The following is a 20,313-nucleotide window of genomic DNA, read 5'->3' as shown; positions in this document are numbered from 1 at the left end:
TTTGCACATTTTCTTCAACAAAAAGTATTGGGTGACACAATAGGTCATCCATCTATATAAATGGCATCTGACATTTTTATTTGTTTTAAACCCACCCATAAATCATTGTTTTCTTAGAGACCACTACCAGACAATCAGTGGTTACGTTAATTGATGGCTATATTTGCACTAAGTGCTGCAGCAGCATTGAGGCGGAGAAATACCAAGATCACGTTGCTTTGGGTCAATATCAAACCTATTTAGTCTTAGTCTGCTTGGTGCCCATGCATGGATAAAGAACCGCGCAAATTCCATGTGGAAAAGCACTTATGGCTCTATTCAATCCGCATCATAGAAGTTCAGCTGTACAGCCTGATTGAAATTTTAAGGCAATGTTTCCGCTTTAGCGGAGACTGCGTTCACGGTAAACGCTGCATGTCGGCTCAATCGGAAATCACTTTTACATTTCTATTGCGGAATCTGTAATACTTAAACATTACAGAATTAACTGAGCCCTTATTATTAGATTAATGGGAAGGGTTATGACAATTGAATTCTGCTGCTCTATCGATCGCTCCATACAGAGAAGCAACGTTAGTGGGCATGGGGTTTGGGAAATGTTTGTGAGTCCTGAGCTAACACAAGGAATTGTTTTATGATGGTCATACCAAAGATCATTTAGCTATTTGATTTAGAATTTTAGGGCCCTTTAGGTATCAAAAAAATACACAGTACCAGTCAAAAACTTGGACACGCCTACTCATTCAAGGGTTTCTCTTTATTTGGACAATTTTTCTACATTATAGAATAATAGTGAAGACATCAAAACTATGAAATAACACATACAGAATCATTTAGTAAGCAAAAAGAGTTAAACAAATATATATTATATATTTGGGATTCTTCAAAGTAGCCACCCTTTGCCTTGATGACAGCTTGGCACTCTCTCAACTAGATTCATGAGGTAGTCACCTGGAATGCTTTCCTATTAAACAGGTGTGCCTTGTAAAAAGTTGATTTGTGAAAATAAATTCCTTATTGAGCCAATCAGTCATGTGGTGACAAGGTATCGGTGGTCTGAAGAAGGTAACTGTATTTGGTAAAAGGCCAAGTCCAAGCCTTAGAAAGTTGGTTGCAATTTCAGTTTAATCCACCTGAGAAGACAGAACAAATAATACAAGAAATATTGTGGTTAAACTCAAATATAAAAAAATGTTTTGATTAAATGTTTAAAAAAGGTATAATTTTAGTTAATGATATCATAAATAGGACTGGTGGAGTTATGTCACACATGCAGCTAACACAGACATATGGAAATGTCTGCTCTACCAAAAATGACAACCAACAGCAGCACTACCACAAAAATGGAAGAGGCAAGTAGAAGGGGAAAAAAAGTGAGGAACTTGTATGTCAGCCCTGCATTAAAGAACATAAATGGTTAAAGAAAAGTGTGATAGATAAAAACATATACCAATTTCATTTAAGGAACAAAAAATTGACAGCTGTGCCATAAAAATAGCAAAATAGTTGGGAAGAGATTTTTGATGTACCCATTCCATGGCACATGGTTTATGAATTGACACGCACATTTATGGATTCAAAACTACGATTTTTTCAATTTAAATTACTATACAAAATTATTGCAACCAATAGAATGTTATATATATGGGGGATACAATCTTCCCAGCTCTGCAGATTTTTCTGTGAGGAGGCAGAGTCATTAGATCATTTATTTTGTTATTGTCCATATGTAGCTCGTTTTTGGTCACAGGTCCAGGAATGGCTGAAGAATTGCAACATTTGCCTAGAACTAACTAAGCCACCATAGTCAATCAATCAACAATATAATAATTATTTTAGCAAAAATGTATCTTTAATTTATAATCTGTAGAAGCTATGAGAATAGAAAGGTTCAGTACTTTTGTGAAACATCACAGCACAGTTGAAAAATATATGGCAAATAGAAATCCAAAATTGATGGTGTTAAGAGAAAGATGGGAGGGTTTAAATGGAGCTGAAGGGTGAGACTAATAACAAGATAACCAATGTCAAACATACAGGGTCTGTAAGATGTATATGTAGGTTCAGAAATGTTGTGAAATGGCACAAGTTACAAATAGAAATCAAACTGGATGGACATAAGAAATAGAGGAAACAAAATAGAGAAACAAACAAAATATAACTATTGTAAAATAGATTGTGTCTGTAAAATATGTACAAACTGAAGGTAGAAGCCTGTGTCATTGTTTATTAGTTTATTCCAATTGGGGGTAGGGTGGTAGGGATTGCGGGGAATAATAAAGGTATATTCTAAAAGTATGTATGTATGTATGTATGTATGTATGTATGTATGTATGTATGTATGTATGTATGTATGTATGTATGTATGTATGTATGTATGTATGTGGGGCAAAAAAAGGATTTAGTCAGCCACCAATTGTGCAAGTTCTCCCACTTAAAAAGATGAGAGAGGCCTGTAATTTTCATCATAGGTACACTTCAACTATGACAGACAAAATGAGAACAAAAATCCAGAAAATCACATTGTAGGATTTTTTTATGAATTTATTTGCAAATTATGGTGGAAAATAAGTATTTTCAGCTGGCCACTTACACAATGTGTTCGTTTACGCTCATTCTTCAACATAAAGGCGTGAAACTACGTCTAAAGGCTGTAGACACCTTAGGGAAGACGTAGAAAAAGGAATCTGGTTGATGTCCCTTTCAATGGGCAATAAGGATGCATAGAAAGACAGGGGTTTCAAAATAAGGGTCACTTCCTGATTTAATTTTCTCAGGATTTCGACTGCAATATCAGTTCTGTTATACTCACAGACAATATTTCTACATTTTTTGAAACTTTAGAGTGTTTTCTATCCTAAGCTGTCAATTATATGCATATTCTAGCATCTGGTCCTGAGAAATAGGCAGTTTACTTTGGGAACGTTATTTTCCAAAAATAAAAATAGTGCCCCCTAGTTTCAAGAGGTTAAGAGGAGACTATGTGAATCAGGCCTTCATGGTCGAATTGCAGCAAAGAAACCACTATTAAAATACACCAATAAAAAGAAGACTTGCTTGGGCCAAGAAACACGAGCAATGGACATTAGACCGGTGGAAATCTGTCCTTTGGTCTGATGAGTAGGTGAATGGATGATTTCCACATGTGTGGTTCCCACAGTGAAGCATGGAGGAGGTGTGATGGTGCTTTGAAGGTGACACTGTCAGTGATTTATTTAGAATTCAAGACACACTTAACCAGCATAGCTACCACAGCATTCTGTAGTCATACGCCATCACATGTGGTTTGCGCTTAGTCGGACAATCATTTGTTTTCAACAGGACAATGACTCAACACACCTCCAGGCTGTGTAAGGGCTATTTGTCTAAGAAGGAGAGTGATGAAGTGCTGCATCAGATGACCTGGCCTCCACAATCACCCGACCTCGCCCAATTGAAATGGTTTGTGATGAGTTGGAAAATCAGACAACAATTGCTCAGCGTATGTGGGAACTCCTTCAAGACTGCTGAAAAAGCATTGAAGGTGAAGCTGGTTGAGAGAATGTCAAGAGTGGGCAAAGCTGTCATCAAGGCAAAGGGTTGATTTGTTTAGCATTTTTATGGTTATTACATGATTCCATATGTTATTTTACAGTTTTGATGTCTTCAATATTGTTTTCATTATTCTTCAATGTAGAAAATAGTAAAAAAGAAAAGAAAAACCCTTGAATAAGTAATGTAGGTGCATCAAACATTTGACTGGTACTATATACATATATATACATTCATATGCAGACAAAAATATATATATGGGAGATTGGAAATGATGCAGACCATTACATTGATGGAAGCCACAAACCATCTGCAATATTAAAGCTCATCTACACCCTAGAGTAAATTTTGTATTTTTTTGTATTCAAATTTATCTGCTCACTTTACCATGACTCTCACGGCTGTCTGTTTTCTCTCTTTCAATACCGTGCATTCTAATTCCAGTGTGAACACTCATTCACGCGCATAAAAAAAGCATTGTTTGATTTCGCCTTTAAATTGTCGGCATAAACTATATATCGTCTCCAACGTTTATTGACAACATAAATACATTTGCACAATGAGCACTTCTTTTCTCTCAAATACATCGTTACAGTTGTTGGTTAGCTAGCTAGCATATTTTAGCCACATGAAATACGTCGAAACACCTCAAAACAAGACAAGCTATCAAGAAAGAGATGAAACTAGCAAAAACAAATCACTTACGATTCCCCACATAGCAGTTTCTGGTCATTGTTTGTATCTATCTGGGCATCCAGAATTTCAACAACTTATGGACGATCTAGGGGGATTTTTATTTAGTTGAACCTGCTAGCTAGCTAAATGTTTGCTAGTGTTGCTTTGCTAAGGCTTTATGAAGCTGTACGTCATTTAAAGCTCGACCGAAGTGGTCAACAAGACAAACCAGATCATTTCAAGTGGTTTCATATTTCACACTCACGTGATCTTGTTTGAATATAAGATGTAAAACAAAATGGGGAAAAATGGAAGAAAAGAAGTGCACAGATGGAGTGACATCACTTCCATTATGGACTCCTTCCTCCTTTAAGAGAGTGAGTTGGTGCCGACCACAGGGTAGAGGAACACTGTGGGGAAACGTCTTGACTGGACTGACCAGACGCACGGCACTTCTGGATTTACACATAGTCTAGAGGACTCTCACTCCAGCCGACAAGGTTTGTAAGATTAAGTACTGTAAATGTATATGTCAAACATAGGCTCGTGTTTTTCCCTAGTGTAAGAACATTTATAAATGTTGAAGAACTGCTTCTATAAATCACAATAACTTGTTAGTTCAGATTATATTTAGGGTAAACATCATTGAATTGCCGCCTCCTCTTATTTTAGAGCGCATCTTACAAAAGAGAAGATGACTGTGTGAATGTTTATTTTGTCAGATTTTTATTTTACTTTTGTCTGTTTTGTCATAAGTCACTGCTGATGAGGATACTGGTATGTGAAACAATGATAATAGGATCATGGTTAAGCTTATTAGCTGCTTGTATCATAATGCTTCGGAGAATTATTGAACAATGTGTTTTATCTCCCAAATGTTTCCATAACAAGATATATTGATCATCAAATCAAATTGTATTGTCACATGCACCGAATACAACAGGTGTAGACTTTACCATGAAATGCTTCCCCAATCAATGCAGTTAAAAAGTAAGAAAACATTAGCAAATACATTTTTTTAAAGGAAATAGTAACACAATAAAATAACAATAATGACGCTATATACAAGGAGTACCTATACCGAGTGAATGTTCAGGGGTACAAAATAGTTGAGGAAATTGAGGTAATATGTACATGTAGGTTGGGGTAAGAGTGACAAGGCAATTAGGATGGATAATAAACAGAGTAGCAGCAGCGTATGTGAAGCGTGTGAAAGTGTGTGTGTGTGTGTGTGGCGTCAACATGCATGTGTGTTTTGTATGCGTGAGCATATGTTGTGTGTGGTACAGTGAATTCAGAATGTATTCATACCCCTTGACCTATTCTACATTTCGTTGTGTTATTGCCTGAATTCAAAATGGTTTACACAGATCACCCATCTACTGTACACCAATACCCCATAATGACAAAGCGAAAACATATTTTTAGACATTTTTGCAAATGTATTAAATTAAATACAGAAATATCGAATCTAGATAAGTATTCACACCCCTGAGTCAATACTTTGTAGAAGCACCTTTGTCTTCTTGGTAAACATCTCCAGTTTAGATTTGGCCTTGTGTTTTAGGTTATTGTCCTGCTGAAAGGTGAATTCATCTCCCAGTGTGTAGGTGGAAAGCAGACTGAACTAGGTTTTTATCTAGGATTTTTCCTGTGCTTAGCTCCATTCACCAGTCCTTAACGATTACAGGCATACACATAACATGATGCAGCCACCAATTAGGTTAGTATTGTGGATTAACTACAATGTTGTTGATCCATCCTCAGTTTTCTCCTGTCACAGACATTAAACTCTAACTGTTTTAAAGTCGCCATTGGCCTCATGGTGAAATCCCTGATCGTTCCTTCCTCTCCGGCAACTGAGTTAGGGAGGACATCTGTATTTTTGTAGTGATTGGGTGTATTGATACAAAGTTATTGACTTGACATTTCAGCTTTTAATTTGTATTAATTTGACAAATGTAAAAAATAAAAATAAACATAAATTCACTATGACATTATAGGGTATTGTGTGTAGGTCAGTGACTAAACATCTCAATTGAATCCCTTTTAAATTCAGGCTGTAACGACAAACTGTCGAAAAAGTCAGTGGGTGTGAATACTTTCTGAAGGAATTGTGTGAGTGTGTGTGAGTAGAGTGAGTCCAGTGACTGTGCACAGAGCCAGTGCAAAAAAAAAGGGATCAATGCAAATAGTCTGGGTAGCCTTTTGATAAACAGTTCAGCAGTCTTATGGTTTGGAGGTTGAAGCTGTTCAGGAGCCTTTTGGTCCCAGACTTGCCGTACGGTAGCAGAGAGAACAGTCTATGATGGCTGGAATCTTTGACAATTGTTAGGGCCTTCCTCTGTAGGGGGATGGACATTTTCCAACCATTATGTCAAAATTATTTTGAATATAATAATATTTATTAATCTGACTCCATTATTATGTGAATAAATACAACAGGCCCTGTGCGTCTCCGGAGGAATCTAGTCAAGGTAGCGAGCCTTACATCAACTGGCAGTATGACTATAATGAACATGTGCCTAAATTGCACCGTTATGCAATTATTAAGAGACTAGATACAAATACCTAATCCTGGAGACCAATGTTCTAGCAATCATTTATTGAGGCAAGCAGATCAGGGATGTCAAGGTAGTTCCCAAGCATGTGCTGTGTGTACAGTGTATATAACAACTTCCAATAGACCTACTAAATTATAAGTATATAGTCAATCAAATAATGACCCTGTAAAATGAGGAATGCATTTACCCAGTTCAACTAATAGAATGTGTTAGTCACAAAATAAGTAACACTCAAACAATTACAGTGTACATGAGATACATTACAGATTAACACAGAGTAAATGACTGTCACCAATAGGCTTACTTAACGTGGTTACACGTGTTTAAAGTTCAGAATAATCGCTAAGAGAACAACCTGTGTGTGTGATACACACAGGAGCTTGGTAAGACGTTTTCAAAGTATTAAGAAATTCACTGTCCTTTTAACCAAATTCAATACATCCTGACAAAATACACAGGCTTTTGAGCGGTTATTCAAATGACATAGAGTAGACTTTTCACTGCAGTTTATAGTCTAGACTAGAGTTTTGTACTCACTTGAAAACAATAACATTCTTCATTACATTATGTTGTTGTAGCCTCGGTAGGATGATTTCTTGTCCCTAAAAAACTTAAACAATAGGGTAGTTTTGGAGTGCACATATTCTAGGCTACCTATGATTTTCTTTCGCTGTGTAAATTGACTGAATATATTCACTGCAGTATTAAGCCTAACATTGAGCTTATTAATTATGGGCTAATATGCATAAGCTTCTAACTTAGGCCATAGGCTACATCCAGGGCCGTTCCATGCCATTCTGCCACCCTAGGTGAGGCCAAAACATGCAGCCCCTGTTAAATTAGAATAGTCCCAGTAAGCAAACTGAAAAAGTTAGGTTCAATTTAGGTTTGGAATGAAAGGTGACAATGCCTATTTTCCGTACTGTATTTTTAAAATACATATTTTCCACAACGTTGAAAAGGCTTCTTTCCAGATTTTGAAAAATACTTATTTTCGGGTAGTTGAAATCAGGTTTATTTTCGGTTCTGAATGAAAGTTAAAAATACTTATTGTCCGGTTGTGAAAATATGTATTTTCCATACGTTGAAAAGATGTATTTTCCAGATGTTGAATCAGGCAAATTTTTGGTTCTGAATCAAAGTTGAAAAAACATAATTTATAGATGTTTATGTTTGGGCCAAATCAAGGGTGGCCCAGACCCAACAAAATCTGAACCAAACATAGACGTCTATGATTGGTTCAGATTTGGTCCAGTCCGGAAGTTGAAATCAAGGTCGGTCTGGACCGCACCAAAAAAGATGTCCAAAAGGCGTCGCCATCTGTCCGCACTTACTGAGGTGTAGCCTACAGTGTTTCCTCAACATTTTATTTTAGAAATGCCCATCTATGTAGTAGCCCTACTGTTTATAAAAGATCAAAAAAAGATGTCCGGTCTGGACAGGACCAAAGAAAAGATGTTGGCTTGTGCTTACTTGGTGTAGCCTACCATGTCCAGACATGTACTTTTATGAATGCCCATCCATATGGTAGGCCCACCATTTGTGAAACAGGCCATTGCATTGGCTTTATTAGTCCTGATTCCTATGACTAATCACTTTTTCTATTTAGGCTCTAATACAATCATCTACCCAACTTTATCAGGAGTTATCATGAGCCTATTTGCAATGTGTTTACACAGCAGGAAATGTAGCAGTATTTTCTTTTTGCTATGATCAGCTTGTCAAAAATTGACAGATACAAACTTGAAACCACTGATTGTTACAATGGGGTGAAACTCCTGAAACAGTTGTGATTGTCCATCCCATATTGTGCATTTTACTTTGACCTGTCGTGTTTTTAGGATATATTGTTTGTTAATAACATGACAGCGCATTTTTTATTTGATTGGGCGCCATCAGAGAAACCTGTATGATGTAAAAACGTGTCTTAGGTTAGGCTATTTGATCGGAGAAACCTGCAGGATGTAAAACGTGTCTTAGGTTAGGCTATTTGATCGGAGAAACCTGCAGGATGTAAAACGTGTCTTAGGTTAGGCTATTTGATCGGAGAAACCTGCAGGATGTAAAACGTGTCTTAGGTTAGGCTATTTGATCGGAGAAACCTGCAGGATGTAAAACGTGTCTTAGGTTAGGCTATTTGATCGGAGAAACCTGCAGGATGTAAAACGTGTCTTAGGTTAGGCTATTTGATCGGAGAAACCTGCAGGATGTAAAAAAGTGTCCGTCTCATTACATTGCCATTCATAAACCTTATCTACATTTTTTGGGACAAAACGTTGCTGGAGTGCTACAGCGATGCATCTCTCCAGCAGCACCCTGGAGAGGCTCGCTGGGAATGGACAAGCAAAATGTTTTTTTTTTGCCTCAGCTTTTGACAAAGTGGGCACTGCTTATCACAGGGCGGCATCAACACTCAACTAAAAAGCCCTTATACCACTGGTTGAGAGAAATTGTCATTGTTTCGTGGGAAGAATTATCTGAGGTTTTATGTGTTGTTGTTGGGGGTGTCTTGATCAGTTTAGCTCAGAAAATGACGTCCTCGTCAATCTGCCGCCACAGTGGCTGCCTAATCCCAATGAGCAGGTCGGCTGTGGCTACATCTCCAGCCTGTCTGTCTTTACTGTTCTCTCCACTGCCACGGCTATTTCTTTTAAATCTTGTAGAGTCCCAGGAAAAGCCAGACTACAAAAGCTTGATGGACACTTATTTCGACTTGTTTCCTTTGGCCTACTAATAGCCTATTGGAGGAGAGATGCACGCCTGTGTTTGCTTTCTGAATGTAAAATAGGCTACTGCATTGAGGCATCACTACAGACACCCTGGTTGGCTCAGCGACGTCCGGGTTTGGCCGGTGTAGGCCGTCATTGTAAATAGGAATTTGTTCTTAACTGACATGCCTAGTTAAATAAAGGTTCAATTAAAAATGCATTTGAAAAAATCTCACCAAAGAAAGCATCCGAGCGAATGAAACAGAGCCCCTTTGTCTCAGTATGTGCAGCATATCTGATGCTGTCTGGTCAGAAAGAGTATGACATGGTTACCGCCCATAGTACTGAATGCATGGGAAGCCAGTGAGCATTTGGCCTCCGTACATGAGATTTATATATATATATATATATATATATATATATATATATATATATATATATATATATATATATACTGTTGAAGTCGGAAGTTTACATACACCTTAGCCAAATACATTTAAACTCAGTTTTTCACAATTCCTGACATTTAATCCTAGTAAGAATTCCCTGTTTTAGGTCAGATAGGATTACCACTTGATTTTAAGAACGTGAAATGTCAGAATAATAGCATGGAGAATGATTTATCTCAGCTTTTATTTATTTCATCACCTTCCAAGTGGGTCAGAAGTTTACATACACTCAAATAGTATTTGGTAGTATTGCCTTTAAATTGTTTAACTTGGGTCAAATGTTTCAGGTAGCCTTCCACAAGATTCCCACAACAAATTGGGTGAGTTTTGGCCCAATCCTCCTGACAAAGCTGCTGTAACTGAGTCAGGATTGTAGACCTCCTTGTTCGCACATGCTTTTTCAGTTCTGCCCACAAATCTTCTACAGGATTGAGGACAGGGCTTTGTGTTGGCCACTCCAATACCTTGACTTTGTTGTCCTTAAGCCATTTTAAAACAACTTTGGAAGTATGCTTGGGGTCATTGTCCATTTGGAAGACCCATTTGCGACCAAGCTTTACTTCCTGACTGATGTCTTGAGATGTTGCTTCAATATATTCACATCATTTCCCTACCTTATGATGCCATCTATTTTGAGAAGTGCACCAGTCCCTCCTGCAGCAAAGCACCCCCACAACATGATGCTGCTACACCTGTGCTTCACGGTTGGGATGGTGTTCTTCAGTTTGCTAGCCTCCCCCTTTTTCCTCCAAACATAACGATGGTCATTATGGCCAAACAGTTATATTTTTGTTTCATCAGATCAGAGGACAATTCTCCAAAAAGTATGATCTTTGTCCCCATGTGCAGTTGCAAACCGTAGTCTGACTTTTCTATGGTGGTTTTGGAGCAGTAGCTTCTTCCTTGATGAGCGGCCTTTCAGGTTAAGTCGAAATATGACTCGTTTTACTGTGGATATAGATACTTTTGTACCTGTTTCCTCCAGCATCTTCACAAGGTCCTTTGCTGTTGTTCTGGGATTGATTTGAATTTATCACACCAAAGTACGTTAATCTCTAGGAGACAGAACGAGTCTCCGTCCGAGTGGTGTGACGGCTGCGTGGTCCCATGGTGTTTATACTTGCGTACTAGTGTTTGTACAGATTAACGTGGTACATTCAGGCGTTTGGAAATTGCTCCCAAGGATGAACCAGACTTGTGAAGGTCTACAATTTATTTTCTGATCTCTTGGCTGATTTCTTTTGATTTTCCCATGAGGTCAAGCAAAGAGTCACTGAGTTTGAAGGTAGGCTTTGAAATACATTAACAGGTACATCTACAATTGACTCAATTAGCCTATCAGAGGCTTCTAAAGCCATGACATCATTTCTGGAACTTTCCAAGCTGTTTAAAGGCACAGTCAACTTAGTATATGTAAACTTCTGACCCACTGGAATTGTGGGTCAGAGTGGAGTGAACTAATAAACACTTAGACTTCTACCTTCCGTTTATACATCTTATTCACATTTTACAGACACAATCTATTTTACTATAGTTATATTTTGTGTATTTTTAGTCCATCCTCAATTTCTGATGTCCATCCAGTTTGAGTTATATTTGTAACTGTGCTAATTCACAACATTTCTGAACCTATATACATTTTACAGACCCTGTATGTTTTACATTGGTTATCTTGTTATTAGTCCCACCCTTCAGCTCCATTTAAACCCTCCCATCTTTCTCTTAACACCATCAATTTTGGATTTCTATTTGCCATATATTTTTCAACTGTGCTGTGATGTTTCACAAAAGTACTGAACCTTCTATTCTCATAGCTTCTACAGATTGTACATTCAAAATTAACATTTTTGCTAAAATAATAATTATATTATTGATTGATTGACTATGTCTTTTCAAATCACCCAGTATTGCTATCTGCAGCGTTAGTTCTAGGCAAATGTTGCAATTCTTCAGCCATTCCTGGACCTGTGACCAAAAACGAGCTACACATGGACAATACCAAAATAAATTATTTAATGACTCTGCCTCCTCACAGCAAAATCTGATTGTATCCCCATATATATAACATTCTATTGGTTGCAAGAATTTTGTATAGTAATTTAAATAGAAAAAATTGAAGTTTTGAATCCGGCGTTGTTTTGCGTGTCAATTCATAAACCATGTGCAATGGAATGTGTTCATCGAAAATCTCTCCCCAACTATTTTGCAATTTATATGGCACAGCTGTCAGTTTTTTAGTCCTTAAATGAAAGTGGTATATGTTTTTATTTATCACACTTTTCTTTAACCATTTATGTTCTTTAATACTTTTAATGCTCTTTAACCCGGATGTTCTAGCCGTGTCTGAATCCTGGCTTAGGAAGACCACCAAAAATTCTGAACAACTTTTTCAGACAAAATAGAATGGCCAAAGGGGGCGGTGTTGTAATCTACTGCAAAGATAGCCTGCATAGTTCTGTCCTACTATCCAGGTCTGTACCCAAACAATTTGAACTTCTACTTTTAAAAATCCACCTCTCTAAAAACAAGTCTCTCACCGTTGCCGGCTGCTATAGACCACCCTCTGCCCCCAGCTGTGCTCTGGACACCATATGTGATCTGATTGCCCCCATCTATCTTCAGAGCTCGTGCTGCTAGGCGACCTAAACTGGAACATGCTTAACACCCCAGCCATCCTACAATCTAAACTTGATGCCCTCAATCTCACATAAATTATCAATGAACCTAACAGGTACCACACCAAAGCCATAAACACGGGCACCCTCAAAGATATCATCCTAACCAACTTGCCCTCTAAATACACCTCTGCTGTTTTCAACCAAGATCTCAGTGATCACTGCCTCATTGCCTGCATCCATAATGGGTCAGTGGTCAAATGACCTCCACTCCTAACTGTCAAACGCTCCCTGAAACACTTCAGCGAGCAGGCCTTTCTAATCGACCTGGCCGGGGTATCCTGGAAGGATATTGATCTCATCCCGTCAGTAGAGGATGCCTGGTTATCATTGCCTTCCTCACCATCTTAAATAAGCATGCCCCATTCAAGAAATTTAGAACCAGGAACATATATATCCCTTGGTTCACTACAGACCTGACTGCCCTTCACCAACACAAAAATATCCTATGGCGATCTGCATTAGCATCGAACCACCCCTGTGATATGCAACTTTTCAGGGAAGCTAGAAACCAATATACACAGGCAGTTAGAAAAGCCACGGCTAGCTTTTTCAAGCAGAAATTGACTTCCTGCAACACAAACTCAAAAACGTTATGGGACACTGTAAAGTCCATGGAGAATAAGAACACCTCCTCCCAGCTCCCCACTGCACTGAGGATAGGAAACACTGTCACCAATGGCCATGCTTTCCACCTGGCTACCCCTACCCCGGTCAACAGCACTGCACCCCCCACAGCAACTCGCCCAAGCCTTCCCCATTTCTCCTTCTCCCAAATCCATTCAGCTGATGTTCTGAAAGAGCTGCAAAATCTGGACCCCTACAAATCGGCCGGGCGAGACAATCTGGACCCTTTCTAAAATTATCTGCCGAAATTGTTGCAACCCCTATTACTAGCCTGTTCAACCTATCTTTCGTGTAATCTGAGATTCCCAAAGATTGGAAAGCAGCTGCGGCCATACCCCTCTTCAAAGGGGGACACACTCTTGTCCCAAACTGCTACAGACCTATATCTATCCTACCCTGCCTTTCTAAGGTCTTCGAAAGCCAAGTCAACAAACAGATTACCGACCATTTCGAATCCCACCATACCTTCTCCGCTATGCAATCTGGTTTCAGAGCTGGTCATGGGTGCACCTCAGCTACGCTCAAGGTCCTAAACGATATCTTAACCGCCATCGATAAGAAACAATACTATGCAGCCGTATTCATTGACCTGGCCAAGGCTTTCGACTCTGTCAATCACCACACCCTCATCGGCAGACTCGATAGCCTTGGTTTCTCAAATGATTGCCTGGTTCACCAACTACTTCTCTGATAGAGTTCAGTGTGTCAAATCGGAGGTCCTGTTGTCCGGGCCTCTGGCGGTCTCTATGGGGGAGCCACAGGGTTCATTTCTTGGGCCGACTCTCTTCTCTGTATACATCAATGATGTCACTCTTGCTGCTGGTGAGTCTGATACACCTCTACACAGGCGACACCATTCTGTATACATCTGGCCCTTCTTTGGACACTATGTTAACAACCCTCCAGACGAGCTTCAATGCCATACAACTCTCCTTCCGTGGCCTCCAATTGCTCTTAAATACAAGTAAAACTAAATGCATGCTCTTCAACCGATCGCTGCCTGCACCTGCCCGTCCGTCCAACATCACTACTCTGGACGGTTCTGACTTAGAATTTGTGGACAACTACAAATACCTAGGTGTCTGGTTAGACTGTAAACTCTCCTTGCAGACTCACATCAAACATCTCCAATCCAAAGTGAAATCTAGAGTTGGCTTCCTATTTCACAACAGAACATCCTTCACTCATGCTGCCAAACATACCCTTGTAAAACTGACCATCCTACTGATCCTCGACTTCGGCGATGCCATTTACAAAATAGCCTCCAATACCCTACTCAATAAATTGGATGCAGTCTATCACAGTGCCATCCGTTTTGTCACCAAAGCGCCATATACTTCCCACCAATGCGACCTTTACGCTTTCGTTGGCTGGCCCTCGCTTCATACTCGTCGCCAAACCCACTGGCTCCAGGTCATCTACAAGACCCTGCTAGGTAAAGTCCCCCCTTATCTCAGCTCGCTGGTCACCATAGCAGCACCCACCTATAGCACGCACTACAGCAGGTATATCTCTCTGGTCACCCCCAAAACCAATTCTTCCTTTGGCCGCCTCTCCTTCCAGTTCTCTGCTGCCAATGTCTGGAACGAACTACAAAAATCTCTGAAACTGGAAACACTTATCTCCTTCACTAGCATTATGCACCAGCTGTCAGAGCAGCTCACAGATTACTGCACCTGTACATAGCCCATCTATAATTTAGCCCAAACAACTACCTCTCCCCCTACTGTATTTATTTATTTTTGCTCCTTTGCACCCCATTATTTCTCTCTACTTTGCACATTCTTCCACTGCAAATCTAACATTTCAGTGTTTTACTTGCTATATTGTATTTACTTCGCCACCATGGCCTTTTTTTTGCCTTTACCTCCCTTATCTCACCTCATGTGCTCACATTGTATATAGACTTATTTTTCTATTGTATTATTGACTGTATGTTTGTTTTACTCCATGTGTAACTCTGTGTTGTTGTATGTGTCGAACTGCTTAGCTTTGTCTTGGCCAGGTCGCAATTGTAAATGAGAACTTGTTCTCAACTTGCCTACCTGTTTAAATAAAGGTGAAATAAATAACATTTTTAAAAATGCGTGGCCGACATACAAGTTCCTTACTTTTTCCCCTTCTACTTGCCTCTTCCATTTTTGTGGTAATGCTGCAATTAATTGGTTGTAATTTTGGGTAGAGCAGACATTTCCATATGTCTGTGTTAGCTGCATGTGTGACATAACTCCACCATTCATGTTAATGTTATCATTCACTAAAATTCTACCTTTTTTTTAAATGTCTTCAAAAAATGTTTTTTTTAATCAATTAGTATATTTAACAACAAAATCTGCTGTATTATTTGTTCCGTCTTTTTAGGTGGATTAAACTGAAATGTTAACCAACTTTCTACGGTGTGTTTAAAAAATAACGATATTTTGGAAATGATCGTCTTTTCAAACAACTGAAAGTGAGCAGGTGTAATCTGAATAAAGGGTAAAAGGGCATTCCTACCAATTTACTAGAGAACCAGTTTGGATTTAAGTATAACTTTTGTATGACTGATGCCTTTAGTGAGAGGTCTAATGCTTTTTAATCATTTCTGCCCTCCGAATTCATATTCCTTATATCAATAGGACATTTTAATTTTGTCTGGCTTGCCGTTCCAAATAAAATGTAATCTTTTTTGTTCATATAATTTAAAAAGCAGGTCATTGGGTGTAGGAAAAACCATTAGCAAATAGGTCAACTGTGATGCCAAGTTCCATGTGTAAATAGCCCCTCCGCTTCCCTTCATTGAATGGGGCGCAGTTGTTTCATAATTCCCAATGCGTTCAAAAGAAAGCAGACTGAAAAGCCCTGTAAGGATGGACCATGACTCCACAGCCAAAGTTCTATGGTTTTCATTCTTTGCCGAAGGACCGGAGAATCGGGAATGGCTTGTAGGAGTTCGTCGGTCCCAATGTTTGAACCAGTAAGGCAAAGTTGGTATGCAACGACTGGGGGTGGTGAGTATAACCAGAGTTACTGGAATATAATGACCTCTGGTATAATTTACCTAATAACATTAGATAACGTTATTGCTGGTTATGTAGGTAGACATCTTTTGATAAAGCAAGGCAGGCTAGTTAACGTTTTAGCTAACTTTAGCATTACAATTTAGGTCATAGCGCATACAAGTTTGTGTATTGTCTAGATACTGTTGGTTATGTCACGTTATCATTTGATAATGCTAGCTAGTGTTAGCCTACAAGTTGGATTTACAAGTTATTTCGTTGCTCATGCAAGTGTATTCTGTATGGTCTAGGCCAAAACTAAATAATGGATTAATTTATGGTAGTAGCGAACTCATGTCTGAGTCTAAATAATACAGTAAACTCGGATCAACAAACCGTAGCGTTGTCACCGGCCTGAATCTAATCCAATCTGGAGTACAGAAAACTGCTGGGGGAAAACGGCTAAAATAATAGTCGGAATGGAGCAAATGGGATGGTATAAAACACCTGGAAACCATGTTTTTGGATGTATTTGAAACCATTCCACCCACTTCGCTCCTGTCATTATCATGAGCCCGTTCTCCCCAATTAAAGTGCCACCAACCTTCTGTGATCTGGAGCTACAATCAGTCTACATCTCTAAAGCATAGAATTAGGGGTTTCCACTAGTTACCGTAGCCTCAAAGTCTTAAATGGCCTCTATTGTAAAAATTCATGAAAACAAAAATGTACTTTTTAAAGTTAGGCATAAGGTTAGCAGTGTGGTTAAGGTTAGATTTAAAATCACATTTTAAGAAGATACATTTTAGAAATAGGGGTGGTTTATGGTGTGGCAGGTAGCCTAGTGGTTGGAGCGTTGGGCCAGTAACCCGAAAGGTTGCTGGATTGAATCCCTGAGCTGTCAAGGTACAAATCTGTGCTTCTGCCCCTGAACAAGGCAGTTAACCCACTGTTTGTTCCCTGGTAGACCATCATTGTAAATAAGAATTTGTTCTTAAATGACTTGCCTAGTTAAATATAGGTACAAAAAAAATCACTTTGGCTGTCGTAACTAGTGACGACCTAGAATTTGCTTGACTCAAATTACTGCCCTGATGACACAGATGGCTACATCAACAATGTGTGTTATGTGAAAAGTTGTATTGAAAAAACACCTGGTTTGATAATCTAGTAGGTTAATTACACAGCTAAGCAGATACAAGTAATATAGTCATTTTGGTTGTGAAGTGCATTATCGAAAAACTTTGTCCTTTCTTTTCAACAAAATGCCATTTATCACTTGGCTGTCTATTGTATCACCCTGTCACAGCCCCTCCCAGTCAACACCACCTCATATGAGGAAGTGCATTGTTTATAAGGATTGCCTGCTACAGTTGTTTGGGAGATATTCCGTTTGCAGCTGAACACGCAACAAGGGGACCCTCAGCATCATGCAGACATGCCCTCACTTTCAGCATTGCTATAAATGGAACAGGAAGGACACTTGAATCAGGTAGGTGATCTTTGACCTGGTCATAGTTTGTCCCAATTCACCTTCTGATCGCTATGTTTACCATTCTCACTTCACATATCATGAGAACGGAAGTGAAATAGAAAGATGAATGCAGCAATCGGGTTGGTTCCACCATGTTAATCATAACCACCATTGATAACGTAAGCAGTGCACTGTGTGTGTGTGTTTGTGTGTGACAAACCAGTATCTTTGATGAGAGGCCAGGAGCTACTCTGCCATGCCCATCAAGGGGGCACTGGCAAAGTTCTTACCTCCAGCCTCACCTCCTGCCTGCTCACCAACGGTCGTTGATGGGAGGACCAGAATTAAGTATGTTTAGGCTGACCTGTTCAAACTTCAACGTAGTCCATGTTTGTTTGTCAGATATCACCTATCCTAACTGCCATTGGTAATAAAACAGGGCCTGTGTATGTGTTTACAGATACATCTATGGAGACAGATCTTCAAGACTTGCAAGATGATGTGATGAAGTTCAGACTGGCTTGATATTGATGTCTCTGGATGGAGAGAGACCTGGCATGCAACACATCCACAATATGGGACTGAAGGGGATTACTAAGAATACAGTACAGCAGAAATGTCCAGCATTTGCAACACCCTTTTCGTTATATGTGTCACTGATTAACGTTTCCTCAACTCTGCCTATTTCTACAGATGCTACAAATGCTTTTGCCAAATGCCAGACCTGTTCAAACATCAACATAGTACCTGTTTGTGTGTCAGATATTACCCATCCTAACTGCCATTGGTAATAGAACAGTGACTATGTGTGTATGTGTTCTCAGAAAAATAAAAAGAGCCAGCACAGAGACTTGGAAGATGATGTCCAGACTGACAGACAGGCTTTATACTGATGTCACTGAATTGAGAGAGACCTGGTACTCGGCATTAACATTTTACTAGACACAACTTTTACTTTCATTGTCTTTTTTAAGTTATTGAATTGAATGGTGTCAGTCAATATGGGGAGGGAGAAACCCTGTGTATTCTGCACCATGATCAGGGAACTGTTGTATACAGGGACACCACACAGGAAGGTATGGCCACTGACATGTTTGCCAAGGTACTTACCACCTAACAAAATGCCGATAGGCACAGTATCTGTATCGTCTGGGAATGACAATGAAACGTGAAAGGTCACTTAGTTAAATTAGCAGAACACTGCGTCTATGGTATTATGTAAAGGGTTGTTTGTTCTACATGGACCTGCTACTACATTTGAAAGTTATTAAAACACTTTGTTTATAATACGTACATACATTCAGGAGGCTACTGACCTATTCAAAGCATCTCACCATACATCTGCCTGTAGTTATTGAACTCAACCTGCAGGAGGTTTCCCACTGGGCACAGACGCCAGTTCAACGTCTAGTTTTTATTTACATTTGGTTGAGTTGTCAACTAATGTGAATTCAACATTAAATCAACAAAACATTTCACCATGTCATTGGATTTAGGTAATGAAAATACAAAATGCCCTTATGTTCATGACTTAAAAAAAAATCTCATCAGTTTTCCACATTTTTTGTTGTTGAAATGACATGGAAACTATGTTGATTCAACCAGTTTTTGCCCAGTGGGTTGTTTGTTGTGATTGGATGAGGGAAAACAGCTGCAGGCAAGGTTCTGACGTGTGTGTGTGTGTGTGTGTGTGTGTGTGTGTGTGTGTGTGTGTGTGTGTGTGTGTGTGTGTGTGTGTGTGTGTGTGTGTGTGTGTGTGTGTGTGTGTGTGTGTGTGTGTGTGTGTGTGTGTGTGTGTTGGTGGTGGCAAGGACACACCCAAGAAACACCCACATCAAACCACACTCCCAATCCAACTCACGCTTGGCTTCTGTCATGCCCGTCAGCATTTCTTGAGGAGGAAGAAAAAAAAAGAGGCCAAATTAGCGGGTGAAGTTCCCCTTTAAATCCATAAATAATTGTTATTTTACTGACAATGTTTTGTTTGTTTTCTAAATATTCTTGCCGCCTTTCTTTTTTAAATGATTGACCGCTGGAATATTCCCCATGTATCTAATCATATACCCTTGAAGTAGGAAGTTTACATACACATTAGTCAAATACATTTAAACTCAGTTTTCCACAATTCCTAACATTTAATTCTAGTAAAAAATCCCTGTTTTAGGTCAGTTAGGCTCACCACTTGATTTTAAGAATGTTAAATGTCAGAATAATATTAGAGAATTATTTATTTCAGCAATGATTACTTTCATCACATTCCCAGTGGGTCAGAAATTTACATAGCATTGCCTTTAAATTGTTTAACTTGGGCCAAACATTTCGGGTAGCCTTCCATAAATAAGCTTCCCACAATAAGTTGGGTGTATTTTGTCCCATTCCTCCTGACACAGCTGGTGTAACTGAGTCAGGTTTGTAGGCCTCCTTGCTCGCACACGCTTTTTCAGTTCTGCCCACAAATTTTCTATAGGTTTGAGGTCAGGGCTTTGTGATGGCCACTCCAATATCTTGACTTTTTGTTCTTAAGCCATTTTGCCAATACTTTGGAAGTATGCTTGGGGTCATTGTCCATTTGGAAGACCCATTTGCGACCAAGCTTTAACTTTCTGACTGATGTTGCTTCAATATATCCACA

At 39.2% G+C, this 20,313-nt stretch overlaps 1 long non-coding RNA gene across 1 annotated transcript; it reads left to right on the top strand.

The window, feature by feature from the left end:
* Positions 1-16,007: 16,007 nt before the first annotated feature.
* Positions 16,008-18,836, top strand: LOC124001130. Its single transcript, XR_006832742.1, has 3 exons — positions 16,008-16,219; positions 17,517-18,029; positions 18,142-18,836. It is a non-coding gene; the product is annotated as an uncharacterized LOC124001130 (long non-coding RNA).
* Positions 18,837-20,313: the final 1,477 nt, after the last annotated feature.

The sequence above is a fragment of the Oncorhynchus gorbuscha genome, linkage group LG17 (genome assembly GCF_021184085.1).
Source record: "Oncorhynchus gorbuscha isolate QuinsamMale2020 ecotype Even-year linkage group LG17, OgorEven_v1.0, whole genome shotgun sequence".
In the NCBI taxonomy this organism is placed as follows: domain Eukaryota; kingdom Metazoa; phylum Chordata; class Actinopteri; order Salmoniformes; family Salmonidae; genus Oncorhynchus; species Oncorhynchus gorbuscha.
The sequence above is the reverse complement of the archived record's forward strand: the minus strand, read 5'-3'. Positions and strand labels throughout refer to the sequence as shown.